The sequence below is a fragment of the Hylobates moloch genome, unplaced genomic scaffold (assembly GCF_009828535.3).
Source record: "Hylobates moloch isolate HMO894 unplaced genomic scaffold, HMol_V3 SCAFFOLD_17, whole genome shotgun sequence".
Taxonomy (NCBI): Eukaryota; Metazoa; Chordata; class Mammalia; order Primates; family Hylobatidae; genus Hylobates; species Hylobates moloch.
This window is the reverse complement of record NW_026652292.1, coordinates 30,280,005-30,300,097: the sequence shown is the minus strand read 5'-3', so window position 1 is coordinate 30,300,097 and position 20,093 is coordinate 30,280,005. Positions and strand designations below refer to the sequence as shown.

Below are 20,093 nucleotides of genomic sequence, written 5' to 3'. Positions count from 1 at the left end.
GAGCCTGTTAATACTGGCTCTGTTGCCTCAGTAAACTCAGAAGAATACTACTACCGCACAGAGGTGCTGTGGGATATTTGAAGGAGTTGTGGAAAATGGAAAGTTCTATATAGTTGTAAGCTATCAAGATGATGACAGTTAAAAAATGTGAATGGACACATTCTCCCAAGAAGAGCTCTCCCTGTGGAGATGAGCAACGGAAACTGGAAGAGCTCAATATTAAAGAGCTAGAAGAACATATGGGAAGCCCAGAGGTTCACTTCTCTGTGGATGATGGAGTAGCTGGACTGATCTACTTTCTGAAAGTTAAGAAGTGATCAGAGAGATTCTTCCAGGGATGAGAAAATGGGAGCACTCTCTGAATCAATACTGAGATGTGATGTGTCATGAATCATGAATGCAGGTAAAACCATGGCTGTCCAAATAGGATGGAGCTTTGCTGCCGTAAGAGACCAGCTCTTGCATTCGCTCTCCCCATCTTTGTTCTGCTTTCCCTGCTCACTTCCAAAATGAAGGAAAGCCAGGACCTGTGTAATATCTTTCTTGAGCTATTTTCAGTTGTATTTTATATCTATTCCTGGGTTAGAAAATTGAGGCCTTCTGCTGTTTTTCCTGTTTTCTGTGGTCAGGCTTCAGTATTTTTCTACCTCTTTTTAAATCCTCTTGATGAACTTATACTTAAAAAACAAAAGTTGCATGTTGCAGGAATATTCCAGTTGGTTTCAGAGAGGGAGCAAGACAAGTTGGATATCACGTGCCCGTATCTCTCATGTGTGTGCTAACTGGATTTCCACATTCCCTCAAATCACCTCAAGTTTTGCAAAATTGTTATGTTAGAATCAACAATTAGAAAATGTGCTTTATTTCAGTGTGGCAATGTTATATTCTCTTGTCTATACTGAAACAAATTATTTCCCACATATTTTGATAACATTATAGTGGCGCTAGTCAGGTTGTTGTAAGGTGGCGTCAGCATTCCCATGATAAACTTTGTCAAGCTCTTGTAACTTGGCTACAAAACTCTACCTCGAGTTTGAGACTTGCTTTAATCCCAGAGCCATCTAGGAAAGAAAATACATTTATCTTCAATTGGATAAAATGTTAGTGATAAAATAATTAACAGTGAAAACCTCCTCCATTGCTCCAATCTTGTTGCTATTTTTCAACAACTCTAATCCCGAAAACATCATTTTTTGAATTTAATAAATTCTCTCATTCTGTATGACTTTTCATAATTTGGAAGTTCATCTTTAGATCAGAGAAGGACATTTTATCTCTGCAAATAAACCAATTAAATATCTGGGAGAGAAAATTCTATTTTTTTAAAAGTTTCTTATTTTTAACTAAGTCGTTTCCTAAGGGTTACACCATGGAAGGACAGAAAGGGCAGCCAAGAGCCCTGGAGGCACCATTTGTTCTGATGCTGTCTTTTTTCAATTTAAGAAATAAAGCCACAGAAATCCTGCTTCACTCGCCTTTTCTCTCTTGAGTTGTTATTTTTTTTCCTTTCTAAAGTTTTAGTTCAAATTCTTGTTATTTTGATAGAAAGGGAGTTCTGCTGATGAAAGTGAATAGAACATAGCTACACATCAAATTCACTTTGTAAAAATGTCTCTTTAGAGATTATCAGTAAGTGAGCCAAGGTGCTGTAGAAGTGAAATGCTTTCTGAGTTGAACTGTCTTTTTGGATAAGTTTAATTTTTAAACTGCCAATTTGTCTGCACGCCTCCATTTTTAACTTACCCACTTGATGATAACTTGGGTGACCCTGAGGCTTTTGTTAAACTTGCATTCAGAGATCAGGGCTCCAGTCAGGGACTCAGCCCCGCTGAGGATGTTTCCTACTCTCTCGGACTTCAAAGAAAACGGAACCCAGAGAAAGATAGCACACTGGGGTTATCTGAGCCAATTTTTTAAAAATCAAGAATATCATGCAATATACCCAGGTAACACACCTGCACATGTACCCCCTGAATCTAAAATAGAAGTTGAATTTTAAAAAAAAAGTCCGGGCGCAGTGGCTCATGCCTGTAATCCCAGCACTTTGGGAGGCGGAGGCAGGCGAATCACGAAGTCAGGAGACGGAAACCATCCTGGCTAACACGGTGAAACCCCGTCTCTACTAAAAATACAAAAAAATTAGCCGGGAGTGGTGGCGGGCGCCTGTAGTCCCAGCTACTCGGGAGGCTGAGGCAGGAGAATGGCGTGAACCCGGGGGGTGGAGCTTGCAGTGAGCCGAGATCGCGCCGCTGCACTCCAGCCTGGGCGACAGAGCGAGACTCCTTATCAAAAAAAAAAAAGAATATTTTGGGGTAGGGTTCTTGGGAAGAACCAAACTACGCAGAACTTCTAATCATTTCACAACCCTAAATGGGAGTGTTTCATTTTAGTAAGTTCAACCTGAATTGAATGCCAGTCAGTTGGAAAAATAGCAGATGTGTTATGGGACCTCTAAGCTAAATGTGCTTCCTGAAAAAAATGCCCTCATTCAAGGTTCTATAAATGTAGTAAGGAATACGCAGTGGGAAGAGCAGAAGAGAAGCCCTGTCTTCACTTTGTTGGGTCATTCTTATTAAGTTGCTATACTTCTCTGAAAGTTAGCTTGTGAAAGTTTCTCTCTACATAAAATAAGAAAAGGAAGTTATCATAATAATAGTTTTAAAAAATTGTTTAATGCAGGGACTGGCAAACGTTTTCTGGAAAGGGGCAGATAGGAAATATTTCTGGCTTTGCAGGCTGCATGGTCTCTGTCACAACTACTCAACTCTGCCGATGTAGAGTGAAAGCTGCCATAGACAATATGTGAATGAATGCATGTGGCTGTGTTCCAATAAAACTTTATTTACAAAAAGAACTGATGGCTCACAAACCAAAGTTTAGTGATTTTGGTTGCAGTGTTTGCATTCTTATTATTTGACAGGTACCACTTCACTGCTTTACATACACGAATATGCCTAAAGAGGTGGAAACTATTATCGTCATCAGTTTATGAATGAGGAAGCCAAAGCTCAGAGAAATTGATCTACTTGCCCAAGGATACATAGCTAGTAAATGGCAGAGCTGAGTTTGAGCATGAAGTCTACCTCCGTCAGTCTCTTACATTTTTCTTTTTTTCTCTTTTTTTAGACAGACTTGCCTTCCCACCTAAAAGCTAAAAGCTTCCATAAGGGACTTGCAACAACCCAGGAGTATTAGCCGGGTGTGGTGGTGCATGCCTGTGGTCCCAGCTACTCAGGAAACTGAGGCAAGAGAATCGCTAGAACTCGGGAGGCGGAGGTTGTGGTGAGCCGAGATTGCGCCACTGCACTCCAGCCTAGGCAACAAGAGCGAAACTCCGTCTCAAAAATAAATAAATACATAAATAAATAAAAATAAAAAAGGACTCAGGAGTAAATACTAGGAAATTTGATGTAAATCTTAATAACCCCAACTGGTGAGTGATATAGAACAGCATTCAGAGTAGTTTGTCACAGAACATACTTTCCAGATGATTCTTGGAATTTAGCTTGGCGATATGGATAATTTGCGTTTTCTGATGTTTGACTATACTTGTTCCACCCATAATTTAGCTTAAAGGGGGTTCCTCTTCTCTCCAAATATATTTACTAGCTTTCCCACCTTTTCCCCCTCCCTTAAAAGCAAGAATAGTACTATTAAGATGCACTACTTACTTGAACTTCTCTTTTTGAAGTGAAAAAACTCAAAGCATATTTTTTTTTACCCTTTCAAGAGGTAAAATTGAAAAGCAGTGTTTCATAAATGGAAACAATGAGAAAACCTTCGCAAGCACCATTGAGATGATGAATTGTAATTCAACATGAAAGTCATTCCCATTCCCTTGTGTGATTTGACAGTTACTGAAGGGCTTGCATCTTTAGTTGTATGGCCTTTGTGATAATAAAAGTGTATGCATTTTTGCAATAAGACTGTTAGGTTGTTACTCAGACAGAACAGTTCATGTGATGAGACTTAGCAGTATACTGAGATTCCAAGTTGGTTTATCTCCATCAGGGAGAGGAGAGCTCCCTGATACCTCGTGTTTTCTATCTGGCTCCCAGGGCAAGCTAAGACTGAATGGAAAAATAATGGAGTATCGACTGACAAACATTTTCTGGGAAGGGGCAGATAGCAAATATTTTTGACTTTGCATGCTACACGGTCTCCATCACAAATACTCAACTCTGCTGACGTAGCATGAAAGCTGCCGTAGACAATATGTAAATGGTGGATGTGGCTGTGCTCCAATAAAACTTTACCAAAAACCTGACGGCTCACAATCCAAAGTTTGGCAACTTTGGTTGGAATGTGTGCGTTCTTATTATGTGACAGATACCATTTAGCAGCTTTATATACATTAGTATGCCTAATGTCTGTAAAACGTAAATGTAAAATATAAAACTCCCACATTTTCAGTGCAGTAGAACCAACTATCACACTTTTCTATAGGCTGGCTGTGGTTTATGATGTTCTTCTCAACTCTTCTCTTAGATTTCCAAGAAGATCTTAGCACAGAAAGGGAACAGGGGCTCCAGAGAAAGTCTTGTAGTGCAGCAAATATTCCCAGTGAACCTGACCTAAGCAGTGTGAACTTTCTCAATTCAAAGGTTACCTCTTAATCAATCAGATCTGGAAGGACGCAAAACAGTCCCCAAGATTTGAGCTTCCAGAACAAAACCATCCACTCATGTATGTGCAGTGCCATGGCTAGAACTCCTGGGCTATCTTTTTGTGGGATGGAGCCATTCTGGCTTCTGAAGCTTGGTGAGCTTGCCCTTGTTTTTGGATTGGAGTCATGAATGTTTTATGGACAATAAACCTCCTTGACAATTCTCTGGAGGTCTTCTTGGATTATTAACTCTGTTGAAGGTCTGATTAAGCCAAATCAGCATTTGCAGTTCCTTTTCTGGGAGTAGCAATGCAGTGATGCAGGTGTATAGTTGCCACTAACATTATCATCATCAAGTGGTAATTAGTGACCCATTGGGGATAGCACTATGCTAGGCATCAGTGCTATCCAGCTGCCTTTCCAGAGTCTCTCACTTTCAGGAATCTCCACATTCTGGGGTCCCCAAGCTAATCTCTCATTTTTATTCTCTACCTAAGCCTGGCCCCTCCAGGTGTGTTACAGGTCTCTGTATCTTTTTCATTTATCTAACCCGGGTATGCACATGTTGCTTGTGTTGGAATAAAGTCTCATCAGGTTGTTTTTAGGAAAATTAACCTTACTTTTTAAATCACAGTTAGGTCTGAAAGAGGGAAAACAAGATTATGTTTCTTCTTGTTTTCTTATTGTTTTTGTTTGTTTGTTTGTTTTTCTAACTAAGAAATACCACCTGTATGAGACACTAGGTTGAATTATAGTTCTCCAGGACAATCAATTAATATATGTATAATATTAAAGTACATGATTACAAAAGGGATAACAGTAAACTTTTGAACCCTTGATGTTTCAAGAGGAATTCCTTACAAAAGAACTAGAAAGTACATGTTTATGATAACAGGATATTTAGAGACACCAAGGCAAAGATATGATATTTGAATTCTTGAATTGTCTGGAGAGTTCTCTTAATTATCTACTTATTGATGTAGAATTGATCTTCTAAGAAACTACATAGCTTATTTTTATAAGTATTCCTAGAGAGAGATAATTATACTCTTGTTTTTCATTTCTGGTAAAGTTTACTTTGCTGGAAAAGGATGCAATAAGAGTGAACATTTAATTACAATCCAGCAGCATAAAAATTTGTCATTTCAACTATCTATATTGTCCTTTAGAAACACATTTTATTTTAATCTAATGTTTTGGTACGTTTATCATCAAATACATTTCTTCTAAATATACAGCAGGGTCAGAGTTTTCCCTAGGACATCATACTATCCAGGGAAAATTAATGACATAGTAACACAACCTCTGCCTCCTAGACCAAAAAAAAATTTTATGTTTATGAAAGTAACATATGCAGCACTTCTCTCTTATTTACAGTCTTGCTCTCCATAGTTTCAACTACCCACCGTCAACTGTGGTTCAAAAATATTCAATGGAAAATTTCAGAAATAAACAATTCAGAAGTGTTAAGTTTTTCAGCATACTAAGCGGCATAATGAAATCTTGCATCATTCTGCCCTAGAAATGAATTCTCCCTTTGTCCCGTGGATCCATGCTGTAGACACTACTTGCTCATAAGTCAGTTAGTAGCCATCTTGGTTATCAAATCCACATTCACATAACTTTATTACAGTGTAAAGTTATACTTGTTTTATTTTACTAATAGTTATTGTTCTTAACCTCTTACTGTGCCTAATTTATAAATTAAACTTTATCACAGGTAGGTATACATAGAAAAAAACATAGTATATATAGGTTTTGGTTTAGGCATCTACTGGGGATCTTGGAATGTATCTTGTAAGGATAAAGGAAGACTATTCACTCTAGAACATTTGGAAATAGATTTTATATGAAATTATATTAACATATCATTCATAATTCAACTGTCCATAAATAATCACTGTTACCATTTAACATATTTCCTTCCAGCCCTTATCCATGCAGGTGTAAATCAGTGTGCCTATATCAATGGGGTCATAGTAAGAATTTTAAGCAGAATTTAACTGGTTTATATTCTTTTTTTTCTTTTCTTTTTTTGTTTTTTTTTTTTTTTTTGAGATGGAGTCTCGTTCTGTTGCCCAGGCTGGAGTGCAATAGCATGATCTTAGCTCACTACAACCTCTGCCTCCCGGGTTCAAGCAATTCTCCTGCCTCAGCCTCCTGAGTAGCTGGGATTACAGGTGCATGGCACCACGCCCAGCCAATTTTTGTCTTTTTAGTAGAGACGAGTTTCACCATGTTGGTCAGGCTGGTCTCGAACTCCTGACCTTGTGATCTGCCCGCCTCGGCCTCCTAAAGTGCTGGGATTACAGATGTGAGCCACCGCACCTAGCCAACAGGTTTATATTCTTATCTGTACAGCTTCAACCTCCGATTGCAGCCTGCCAGCTCCACTCCTAGTTATTTCTGGGAGTTCCTGGGATGTCCCGCATGAGTTCATAAATAGTTTTTCATGTACTTCTTTATTTCCCTTATTGCCTTCTTCTGCCCTTGCTTGTTGTTCATTGCTGTATCCCTTAGCATCTAGAAGAATGGCTGGCACAGAAAGCCACTGATACATATTAACTGCTGGGTGCATTTGCTCATGCCTGTAATCCCAGCACTTTGGAAGGCCAAAGCAAGAGGATCACTTGAGGCCAGGAATTCAAGGCCAGTCTGGGCAACAGAGTGAGATCCCATCTCTCCAAAAATATTTTTAAAATTAGCTGGGCATGGTGGTGCGTACCTTTCGTATCAGCTATTCAGGAGGTAGAGGCAGAAAGATCGCTTGAGCCCAGGACCATAAGGCCACAGTGAGCTATGATTGTACCATTGCACTCCAGCCTGGGTGACACAGCAAGACCCTGTCTCTAATAAATAAATAAATAAACAAACAAACATTGAGGTTCTCAACAAATAAAAATTTAAAAAATACCTCCACAGTGTCCCAACTGCTGGTGCTCTTTCAGGTGACACTGTTGTCCCACAAAGGGTGCAGTGTCCTCATGCTCTTCCTAAAGTTCTCACTGGGATGGACCAATGCTTCACAAAGAGGTGTGAAGGCCCCACTTCCCAGCTCTGTGCTTTGTCTCTCAAAATAGCAATGCACTGTGTAGGCCCCCACACCTCTCAGAGTTCCTTTGAAAACATTTTCTTTGGCTTCTGCCTGCAGTCCCCTCTGCACTGGACTCAGATCTGAGTCTATAGGATTGGGAACCATATCTGAAACAGACATTATGCTGTCTTCTCCAGTTTTGTGTCTGTATTTCCTCCTCTCCAAATGTTTTCATACAAGTGAAATTTGATTACAAGAGGAAAAGCGAATTACATAGTTGGTGCTCACTGAATATTTTTAAAAGGTGTGAACAGTGGATAAAACATTCCAATGACTCAGTGAGGTGTTTTGCCTGAGAAATGTCTGAGAAAGTAGGAGAAGGATAACCCTATCTCATTTACCTTGGAAATAATAGTTGTAGTAATAATAACACCAGATGTTTCAAGATCTTTTCTAGGTTTTGATGACATTTTTGTGTCTTAGGTTTTTAAATGTATTTTTGTTTGTTTGTTTTGGTATTGGTTTAATTCAATTTCTTGGCTCAGATAGTCACATTCATTTTTTTGTGATTTATGTAATCTATTTACTGATGCCAGGTATATCCCTTGATACAGAAGGAAAATTTAACTTATGCAAGACAAAAGGAATCAAGTCCAGTTAGATTTTCAAGGTCAATACTAAAGGGAGAAAAGTGATAAAAGTTTCCATTTTAGAAGCACAACAATTGTTTCTGTTCCTAGGACTTTGAAGTGTGGTTTCATAATTTGAACCATGAAGTCGATATCTTTCATGGACTGAAGACTTGGGGATGCCTTTCACCTTCAGCAAAGCTGCTCCCATGGGTCCTCTCTGGGCCAGTGGGGCACTTTGAATAGAGCAAAAGTGGGGAAAGTACTCAGAAAAGAAAGTCATCTGGGATTCCTCAGAATGATTTTGAAAACTATCCCAAATCGTCTTTGCCTTCTTTCGCAACATGAACTTAGTTCCTGGTTCATATCAGCCACTTTTCTGCTGCTCTGTGTCTTCTCATATTATTCCCAAGTTGGCACCAGGGCCATGGGAAAGATACCAGAATGGCCCTCCAGACCCTTTTCCTGAAGCTGCCTGTGCTCTTCAGAGCCTGGCTTCAGTCCCTCCTCTTCTTTGTTTCTGTCTCTAACTATTCCCGCCCACCTCAAGTTTCCTTTCACTCTGAACACCTCCAGCACTTGCAGTCTGTCTCACATTATTTGGCAGATAGCAAATATTTGTTATTGGTCAAAGCCATTGCCTGAGAGTCAAGATATTTTTGTTTTAGTTCAAAGTCCATTTACTAAATGTTTTTAGGTTGTATCACCTTTTTGATTTGGGGGGTCTTATTTTTTCATATAAAAATATAGGAGTAGGTAAGTTATCTCTAAGGTGGCTTTTAGTTTAATTCCATTACCTCTGCTGCTCAAGTAGATTTGAATTGCACATAGGACTGTAACTGAGATTTCTACCTTCTTCATGCCTAACTGAAAGCTGGGTGCAAAGAAGAGCACAAAAAGTGAATACTTAGTGGCTGATTCAAATCCTCAGAAAGGGCAAATATTTTAGTTTTTTATTCTCCTATGAATAGGAAATATAATGTCAAACATTTATTGCTATGTTTTAGACTCATTCTAAAATTAGCCCAAGATTTCCTATATTACCTATATCCAATGGAACTGTGTATTAGTCTGTTTTTACACTGCAGACAAAGACATACGTGAGACTGGGAAGAAAAAGAGGTTTAATGGACTTACAGTTCCACAGTTGTGAGGCTGGGGAGGCCTCACAATCATGGCAGGAGGCAAGCAGGAACAAGTCATGTCTTACATGGATGGCAATCGGCAAAGAGAATATACCAGTAGGGGAAATGACAGATGCTTATAAAACCATCAGATCTTGTGAGAACTCACTCACTATCATGAGAACAGTATGGGGGAAACCTCCCTCATGATTCAGTTATCTCCACCTGGCCCCACCCTTGGCACATGAGGATTATTACATTTCAAGCTGAAATTTGGGTGGGGACACAGAGCCAAACCATATCAAACTGTAAAATTAGAATTTGTGGTCAGAAGATGACTCTGAACTCCTGTTAAAATTTTAAGTATCTTTTTCTTCATTACAGAGGTTCTCAACTGGGGCAATTTTATTCCCCAGGAGACATATGTGGCAATGACCAGACATTGTTTTGATTGTCACTACTGGGGAAATATCACTGGCATCTAGAAGGTAGGGGCCAGGGATGTTGTTTAACATCCTGCAATGTATAGGACTGCACCCTACAACAAAGAATTATATAGTTTAAAATATTAATAGTGCCAGGCTTGAGAAATTCTACTATATAATAAGCCTATTGATGGTGGAGATTTTGTCTTATTGGTATTTGTTTTCTAGAGATCAACGCTTGTTTCTCACGTTCTCCAAAAACTGATCTAATCCTTTCAGCTTGACATTACTGTTAGGTACATTTTATGGAACTAAAATTATTTGAAAATTGATAATGTATGTAGAGCTTTTATTTTGTAATTTTTTAATAATTAGAATATTCAATTAACCAGAACAATCACCATTCTAACCAATAAGTTTCAGAATTAGAGCCTATAACACTATAGTTTTCTGTACATTGAGCCTACAAAATGTTATTCATAAACAGTAATATAATCCCACCCTAATGGACTCTCTGAAATTGACATTTTCCTCTGAAGTCAAGTTTAATTATGATAAATAAGTTGCATGAATACCTGAAGCACATTTCCAGATGCGAAGATGAAAGAGTGATGATTACTGTTTCTCAGAAACTGAATTAGTGAGTGAAGAGAGAAGGAAAGGGGAGATGTATGATGCTTACATAGTCACTGTTAATATTTTAACTTTCCAAACTTCAGCTTTGAGTATAGCATGGGTTTTTAAAATTTATTTAAAGATTTAATTTTTTTTTCTTTTCTTTTTTTGAGACAGAGTCTTGCTCTGTTGTCCATGCTGGAGTGCGATGACGTGATCTCTGCTCACTGCAACCTCCACCGCCTGGGTTCAAGCAATTCTCCTGCGTCAGCCAACCAAGTAGGTAAAATTACAGGCGCCTGCCACTATGCCCAGCTAACTTTTGTATTTTTAGTAGAGAGGAGGGTTTCACCACATTGGCCAGGCTGGTCTTAAACTCCTGACCTCAAGTGATCCACCCAGCTCGGCCTCCCAAAGTGCTAGGATTACAGGCATGAGCCACCGCACCCAGCTGAAGATTTCATTGTTACTTGCCAAAGATGATATAGACATTTAAAAGCTGCCAGTTCCTAGATTGATTGATCCTTTCAATCCATCTATCATTCAGTCAAGCAACTAAACATGTATAGACTGCTCTCATGTACAATCTTTTTTATTTATTTTTATTTTTATTTTTGGCAGAGCCTCACTCTTTCACTGAGGCCAGAGTGCAGCGGCGCAATCTAGACTTACTGCAACCTCCACCTCCCAAGTTCAAGCAGTTTTCCTGCCTCAGCCTCCCAAATAGCTGGGATTACAGGTACGCACCACCATACTCGGCTAAGTTTTGTATTTTTTGTACAGACAGGGTTTTGCCATGTTGCCCAGGCTGATCTCGAACTCCTGACCTCAAGTGATCCACCCACCTCGGCCTCTGAAAGCATTGGGATTACAGGTGTGAGCCACCGCACCCAGCCTCTCGTGGACAATCTTCTATGATAGATAAAGACTAAGGAAAAAAGATTCTGTTCTCTAGGAGTGTACAGGCAAATGGGACAGATAAGGCATATCTGTGTATATCTCTAATACAAAAAAGAATTTTTAAAAAGTTTATGCAAATAAGATGCAAATAAGTGTTCATGTAGTTCAGAGGAGGAAAGCTAATTTCCAGCTGGTGATTTTGGTGGGGGAAGATACGTTGGGGAGGAACTTTGGGATCAGAAAATATGAACAATATATACAGAGACATGGAATGTTCCTTTGGCCCAGTAGTCTTTGCTCTTCCTGACCAGTATCAAAACCACTATTTACTGTGCGTGGAACTTCTCAGAGCCTTTGATATGCTAAGTCAACTTCAAGAGAAGGAGATATTATGCAGCATATCTCAAACGTGTTAGTAAATGTATCATTTTATTTATTTGTCAGGATGTAAGTTCCACAGACCACATTTCAGAAAATGCTATTTTACTCTATAGAAGCTGGGTGAATGTGGAAGACAGGCCTCTGGATAATTTTGAAATCACATTCAGGGAAGAGGAAGGGAGGTAACAATTTTCATGTGACTGAAATTGTGCTGCGTCCTGTACATAACCACTTGCGTGGGCCACCAAAAACCTCCAGCCCAAAGAAAGCGTTGGGTTTGAGACCAAGGATGAGCAGGCTGTTGGATGCCATGGGGGCTATGTGTTTCATGTCACAGATACACACCAAGAATCCATTTAGCTCCATGGTAACATGGAGACTGGCTGCCTCACTCAGCCGACTCATTTCCTTTTATTAAACTTGAACAGTACATGAAAACCAGGTTCCAGGCATCCCCCCAACACCCCTCCTTTTTTTCCATTTTCAGGATTAGAAATTTGATCTCTGGAATTATGCTTTTTTTTTTCTTTTTAAAATAAAACAATGGTGGCAGGTTTGGTATGGAATGCTTCTTTAATTGTAAATAATTGTTTCATATATTGGCAATGGGGCCTACTTAGAATTGAAGGGTCTCTAGGTCAAAATGTGGAACCCATTCAGACAACATCAAAGCCTTCTATGTTCTCTCCAGAGGGCAGAGAGCAGATACATCTGCTTGATCCAACGCATACTTTTCTTGCAACCAACCAGTCGTTTATTGTTTTAGCACACACTGACAAGCAATGAGACAAGACAGGGACAGAGGAGGCAGCTTGCCAAGGGATAGGGCCCTGAGCATCTGTAAAGGAGCATTGCAAAATCACAGAACACTAAAGCTGAAGGGAACTTATTGAGTCCCATAAAAGAATCAGCTTCGCTAGACAAGACGGGGGGAAACTGAGGCCAAGAAGGCCAAGTGACATACCTTAATTAATCAAGAAATAAAATCAGATTCTGGGCTCAACATCTCAGTCCTAAATCAGTGTCCATTTTTCTGCATCACAAATTAGTACTCACAGTTTGGATTTCATTATGCAATACATTCTCTATCTACTGTTGGCTTTTTTACTTTTAGTTTGTTTGGGAGTAAATTGGGATTCCCAGCTATCCTTTCCTCAGGCATGAGCCTTTGGAGGCTTCTAACTTGAAATAGTAGATGGTTCTGGCATTTGGATGGAGTGGAACACAAACAGATCTGCAACAGAGATTCAATTTTGTTGGAAACTCACTGGGGTTGAAAAATGAAAGACGAAATTGCCAGGTAGAAATGTGTTTGGGGTTTTAGTGAATCCAGAATGCTGAGAAAGAGTTGAAGAATTTGGACCAATCTCCTCATTGCTTGGCTTGCTCAGCCCTGCTCAGCACTACAGGAAAGTTTGGTGGAAAACACTGGAAAGAGGCTTTGTCTATAAATATCCCAACAATAACCAGTCGACCAAAACAATCTTGGGCTCATGCTTTTATTCTCAATATATCACGACACAATTAGCAAATGTTTACTAAGCAACTACTGTGTGCTAGGCAGTGGGGATACAATGGCTTTAGAGATGCTCTCTCCCCAACAGGTTGTCTTCTAGCATGGAATTTCCAGGGGCCTGGCATTGTGGTTTGTGCCTGTAATCCCAGCACTTTGGGAGGCTGAAGGGGGAGGATTGCTTGAGCCCAGGAGTTCAAAAGTAGGTTGGGTAACATAGTAAGACCCTATCTCCACAAAGAATATAAAATTAGCTGAGCACGGTGGCATATGCCTATAGTTCCAACTACTCAGGAGGCTGAGGTGGGAGGATAGTTTCAGTCTGGGAGGTTGAGGCTGTGGTAAACTGTGATAGTGCCACTGCATTCCTGCCTGGGTAACACAGTGAGACCCTGTCTCAAAAAAAAAAAAAGAGGAACTAATAGGGGACTTCTAGAAATCATCCTTAACCTGCAGTTCAAGGACACTGCAGCAAATGTCCAGGTGCATCCTTCACTTGTGGAAGGGATCTTGAACTCAGCTCACAACTGAGATTCAAACGTTAATACTCCGGTCTGGTGCACTGGGGTGCCAGGGGCAGAAGTTAGGAGTCAGAGATAAAGGATCCCCTGAGAGAAAATTATCATGAATGAAGACAGTAGGCCCAGTTGTTCAGATAGAACAATGTGTGATGGTCCGGATGTTGGAGAGAGTAGTGGTTTCAGTTTTGGTGTGAAACTACACTTGACCCAACCAATTCTCCCTCATTCCTCGAGGGTGCTTAGTCCTGTCCACCAGGTATTATGTTATTTACATGTCTCTTTCTCCAACTAGACTGTAAGCCTCTTAAAGGAAAAGTATATGTATTTTAGATAATAGTAAGTTTTGTTGTTTTTTCTCTAACTCGAAAGGAAATGCACATTTATATCAGACACTTAGAAAATAAAGATAAGCAAAATTAAGCAATACAATGTTTGGAAAATTTCCATATACCTTTCTGTTACTGATTTCTAAGTAAATTATATTGCAGTTAGAGAACATAATTTGTATGACTTTAATATTTTCAAATTTATTGAGATTATTTTAAGGACAAAAATACAGTCTGTCTTGCTAACTAGTGTATGCATACTTGTAAAGACTGTGTATTCTGCTGTTGTTGGGTGGGATGTTTTATAAATGTCAATCAGGCCAGATTGGTTCATAGTGTTGCTCAGGTCTCATATTCCCTTATGGATTCTCTGTTTACTTGTTTCATCAATTAATGAGAGAGAGGTATTGAAATATACAACCCAAGTTGTGGCTTTCTCTATTTTCTTTTCAGTTCTTTTAGTTTTTGCTTCATGTAGTTGAAGAAGCTCTGTTATTAGCTTCTAGTTCTTACTTTGGTGCTGCTGACCCCTGGGTCTGCAAAGTTCAGGGTCTCATGGATCGGGGCAGGCTTTGAGTGTCTTGGTAAATACTATTGCTAATAAGAAATAATAAAGTAGGAAGCAGCACCTGATTTTGGTGCCGTTTGATACCTTGTTTGAGAAGCCCCTCCCTTATTTTCAGAACCCCATCCCTGACTATCCCCTCTGTGCTTTGCTCCTCTCTGTGCTACATAGAAGCCCATTTCAGATTGTTCTATTAGATTTATTTAAAATTTTCCTGTCTTTTACCCCTCTCCAAAATGTCTGGTTCTATAGGGTTCAGATGAATGGCAACTGTAACTACTGTAATTAGATTAACAAACTCTAGTCCAGATGTTCTATCAGACACAAGTCTTGAATCTATCTCAAGCAAGAAAGCAATCCACTGAAAATATACTGAGTAACTCACAAAATACAGAAGGAGAAGGTTTCTAAGCTCAGAAATGACAGAAACTAAGAAAGGCCAGTGAATTAGTCCATCTTCACACTGATATAAAGAGCTACCTGAACACTGATATAAAGAGCTACCGGAGACTGTGTCATTTGTAAAGAAAAGAGCTTTAATAGACTCACAGTTCCACGTGGCTGGTGAAGCCTCAGGAAACTTACAATCATGATAGAAGGTGAAGGAGAAGTGAGCACCTGCTTCAAAAGGCAGCAGGAGAGACAGCGAGAGAGTGAGGTGGGAACTGCCAAACACTTTTAAACTACCAGACCACATGAAAACTCCACTCACTGTGAGAACAGCATGGGGGAAACTTCTCCCATGATCCAGTCACCTCCCACCAGGTCCCTCCCTTGACACATGGGGATCACAGCTTGAGATGAGATTTTGTGCGGGCCACAGAGCCAAACTATATCAGCCAGGCAACAGGTACATAATTTAGAACATGTCGCAGGAAAAGCTGGTTGGAGTACGGCCACTGACCTGACTGCCCTTGAGCACACTGAGCTACAGCTGCTGGCCTCCTGCCTTTGAGCCATTGTCTCTGTCCTTTACGTCATTCTTTCTCTATTCAAAAATCCAAGGAAGAAGCATCCAATTATCCAGGCTTAGGTTTTACACCTGTGTCCCCTTTACCAGAAAGTTGAAGAAGAGAATAATTTGTCCCTTAACTCCAGCTTCTGTAGTTGGGTATGAGCCCAGCTCCTCAAGCAGAAAAAATGTTTACTTCTTGTGCTGATCCAAACCAGAATAATGTAATTGAATAATAATTTAACCTTCCTCCTGATAACATATTTTAATAAGTGCATTCAAAACTTTAATGCAAAGGAGGGCTTAATACAATAACAGTAATGACTTCTCGCAGCAGAGTGGCTATCAGGTTTATTGACTCCCCTTTGACCATATCAAGTAATAACAGTAACAATAAATTATAATTTAAATAATTTTTGCATAGTTTAAAAAGCATTCTTGTAAAATTATCTCACTTCACCTTGATAATTTTCCTGAGTAAAAGACAGTCTAGAATTTTGAGTCCTATTATACAGATGGAGAAACTGACACCTAAGGGGATTTCACCTAGCCTGAAAGGGAGTAGAAACATGGCTTGAACCCATGATTCCTTTTGCTACATTCTGTTGTCTGTCACATGGAGCTGCCCACTTTCAATAACCCTAGTTCACACTAAGAACCAGAAAACAACTTCAAAAAACTCAATGTCTAAACAATTGGCCTTGTCTCTAGCAGTGGTTCTCAAATACTGGTCCATGGACCAATGGAGTCAGGTTTACCTGGAGCTTCTGCTGCACCCCACCTTCAGTCTTCTCCCAGGTGTTTCCCTTGAGGCCACCATTTTTAATACTTTTAACCAAGTGTCTTAGTCCATTCATGCTGCTATAACAAAGTACCTTAGACTGGGTAATGTATACACATTATAAGTTTATTGCTTATAGTTATGGAGGCTCGATAGTCCAAGATCAAAGTGCTGGTGGGTTCAGTGTCCAGTGAGGGCCTGTTCTCTGCTTCCAAGATGGTGCCTTAAACACTGTTTCCTCTGGAGGGGACAAACACTGTGTCCTCAGATAGTAGAAGGGACAGAAAACAAAAGGGCCTAGCTAATTCCCTCAAGTCCTTTGATAAGGGTATCATCCCATCCATAAGTGCTCTGCCCTCATGACCTAATCACCTCCCAGAGGTTTGTCTGTCTTTCTTTCTTTCTTTCTTTCTTTCTTTCTTTCTTTCTTTCTTTCTTTCCTCTCTCTCTCTTTCTTTCTCTCTTTCTTTCTTCTTTTTCCTTCCTTCCTTCCTTCCTTCCTTCCTTCCTTCCTTCTTTCTTTCTGTCTGTCTTTCTCTCTGTCTTTCTTCCTTTCTTCTAAAAAAAATGGGATACATGTGCAGAAGGTGCAGTTTTTTTACATAGGTATTCATGTGCCATGGTGTTTTGCTGCACCTATTTATCCATCCTCTAAGTTCCCTCCCCTCACCCCTCATCCCCCACCAGGCCCTGGTGTGTGTTGTTCTCCCCTCTGTGTCCATGTGTTCTCATTGTTCAACCCCCACTTATGAGTGAGAACATGCAGTGTTTGGTTTTCCGTTCCTGTGTTAGTTTGCTGAAGATGATGGCTTCCAGCTTCATCCATGTCCCTGCAAAGGACATGATCTCATTCCTTTTTATGGCTCCATAGTATTCCATGGAGTATATGTTGCACATTTTCTTTATCCAGTCTATCACTGATGGGCATTTGAGTTGGTTCTATGTCTTTGGTATTGTAAATAGTGTTGCAATAAACATACGTGTACATGTGTCTTTATAGTAGAATGATTTATATTCTTTTGGGTATGTACCCAGTAATAGGATTGCTGCATCAAATGGTATTTCTGATTCTAGATCCTTGAGGAATCTCCATACTGTCTTCCACAATGGTTGAACTAATTTACACTCCCACCAACAGTGTAAAAGTGTTCCTATTTCTTCACAGCCTCGCCAGCATCTACTGTTTCTTGACGTTTTAATAATTGCCATTCTAACCGGTGTGGGATGTCTCATTGTGGTTTTGATTTGCATTTCTCTGATGATCAGTGATAATGAGCTTTTCTTCATATGTTTCTTGGCCACATAAATGTCTTCTTTTGAGAAGTATCTGTTCTTACCCTTTGCCCCCTTTTTAATGGTTTTTTTTCTTGTAAATTTGTTTAAATTCCTTGTGAATTCTGGATATTAGATCTTTGTCAGATGGGTAGATTGCAAACATTTTCTCCCATTCTATAGGTTGCCTGTTCACTGTGGATAGTTTCTTTTGCTGTGCAGAAGCTCTTTAGTTTAATTAGATCCCATTTGTCAATTTTGGCTTTTCTTGCAATTGCTTTTGGCATTTTTGTCATGAAGTCTTTTCTTATGTCTATGTCCTGAATGATATTGCCTAGATTTTCTTCTACGGTTTTTATGGTCCACCTTTTAATACTATCACTTTGAGTCTTAGGTTCCAACATATGAAATTTGGAAGGACACATACATTCAAGCCACACCACTGAATCTGTTTGTTTGTTTCTTTCTTATTCTTCTGATGGTTATCTTCGTGTTTACCGCTAAATTATGAATTATATATTTTAGGCATTATCTACTGTCATCCTACCGTATTAGGATTTAGCTCATAAATATTGCCTTTGATCTCCTTACCCGTTCCTAATACAAATATATGACTATTTTTTATTATTTAATTGATTACACTTGTAAATGTTGATTGATAATTACACTTGACTCCACATTTTGTACAATGAGGAAAATCATGTCCTTTCTTAACAGTTTTCCTCTCCCACTTTCAGCTTCCAACTTTTCAGATCTATATTTTTATGTTCTTAAGGTTGATAGTATTGGCAAACTACCATCAGAGAATACTACAAACACCTCTGTGCAAATAAACTACAAAATGTAGAAGAAATGGATAAATTCCTAGACACATACACCCTCCCAAGACTAAACCAGGAAGAAGTTGAATCTCTGAATAGACCAATAACAGGCTCTGAAATTTGGCAATAATCAATAGCTTACCAACAAAAAAGAGTCCAGGACCTGATGGATTCACAGCCGAATTCTACCAGAGGTACAAGGAGGAACTGGTACCATTCCTTCTGAAATTATTCCAATCAATATAAAAAGAGGGAATTCTCCCTAACTCATTTTATGAGGCCAGCATCATCCTGATACCAAAGCTGGGCAGAGACACAACCAAAAAAGAGAATTTTAGACCAATATCCTTGATTAACATTGATGCAAAAATCCTCAATAAAATACTGGCAAACCGAATCCAGCAGCACATCAAAAAGCTTATCCACCAAGATCAAGTGGGCTTCATCCCTGGGATGCAAGGCTGGTTCAACGTATGCAAATCAATAAATGTAATCCAGCATATAAACAGAACCAAAGACAAAAAACACATGATTATCTCAATAGATGCAGAAAAGGCCTTTGACAAAATTCAACAACCCTTCATGCTAAAAACTCTCAATAAATTAGGTATTGATGGGACGTATCTCAAAATAATAAGAGCTATCTATGACAAACCCACAGCCAATATCATACTGAATGGGCAAAAACTGGAAGCATTCCCTTTGAAAACTGGCACAAGACAGGGATGCCCTCTCTCACCACTCCTATTCAACGCAGTGTTGGAAGTTCTGGCCAGGGCAATTAGGCAAGAGAAGGAAATAAAGGGTATTCAATTAGGAAAAGAGGAAGTCAAATTGTTCCTGTTTGCAGATGACATGATTGTATATCTAGAAAACCCCATTGTCTCAGTCCAAAATCTCCTTAAGCTGATTAGCAACTTCAGCAAAGTCTCAGGATACAAAATCAATGTACAAAAATCACAAGCATTCTTATACACCAATAATAGACAAACAGAGAGCCAAATCATGAGTGAACTACCATTCACAATTGCTTCAAAGAGAATAAAATACCTAGGAATCCAACTTACAAGGGATGTGAAGGACCTCTTCAAGGAGAACTACAAATCACTGCTCAATGAAATAAAAGAGGATACAAACAAATGGAAGAACATTCCATGCTCATGGGTTGGAAGAATCAATATCGTGAAAATGGCCATACTGCCCAAGGTAATTTATAGATTCAATGCCATCCCCATCAAGCTACCAATGACTTTCTTCACAGAATTGGAAAAAACTACTTTAAAGTTCATATGGAACCAAAAAAGAGCCCACATCGCCAAGTCAATCCTAACCCAAAAGAACAAAGTTGGAGGCATCACGCTACCTGACTTCAAACTATACTACAAGGCTACAGTAACCAAAACAGCATGGTACTGGTACCAAAACAGAGATATAGATCAATGGAACAGAACAGAGCCCTCAGAAATAATGCCGCATATCTACAACTATCTGATCTTTGACAAACCTGACAAAAACAAGAAATGGGGAAAGGATTCCCTATTTAATAAATGGTGCTGGGAAAACTGGCTAGCCATATGTAGAAAGCTGAAACTGGATCCCTTCCTTACACCTTATACAAAAATTAATTC

The 20,093-nt window shown here is 39.4% G+C and overlaps 1 long non-coding RNA gene across 1 annotated transcript in view; it reads left to right on the top strand.

The window, feature by feature from the left end:
* The first annotated feature begins 10,608 nt into the window (after positions 1-10,608).
* Positions 10,609-20,093, top strand: part of LOC131381626 (uncharacterized) — a 34,156-nt gene continuing 24,671 nt past the window's right edge. The window contains exons 1-2 of the long non-coding RNA XR_009210500.1: positions 10,609-10,712; positions 11,055-11,172. This is a non-coding gene — a long non-coding RNA (uncharacterized LOC131381626). The remainder of the gene's footprint in view (positions 10,713-11,054; positions 11,173-20,093) is intronic.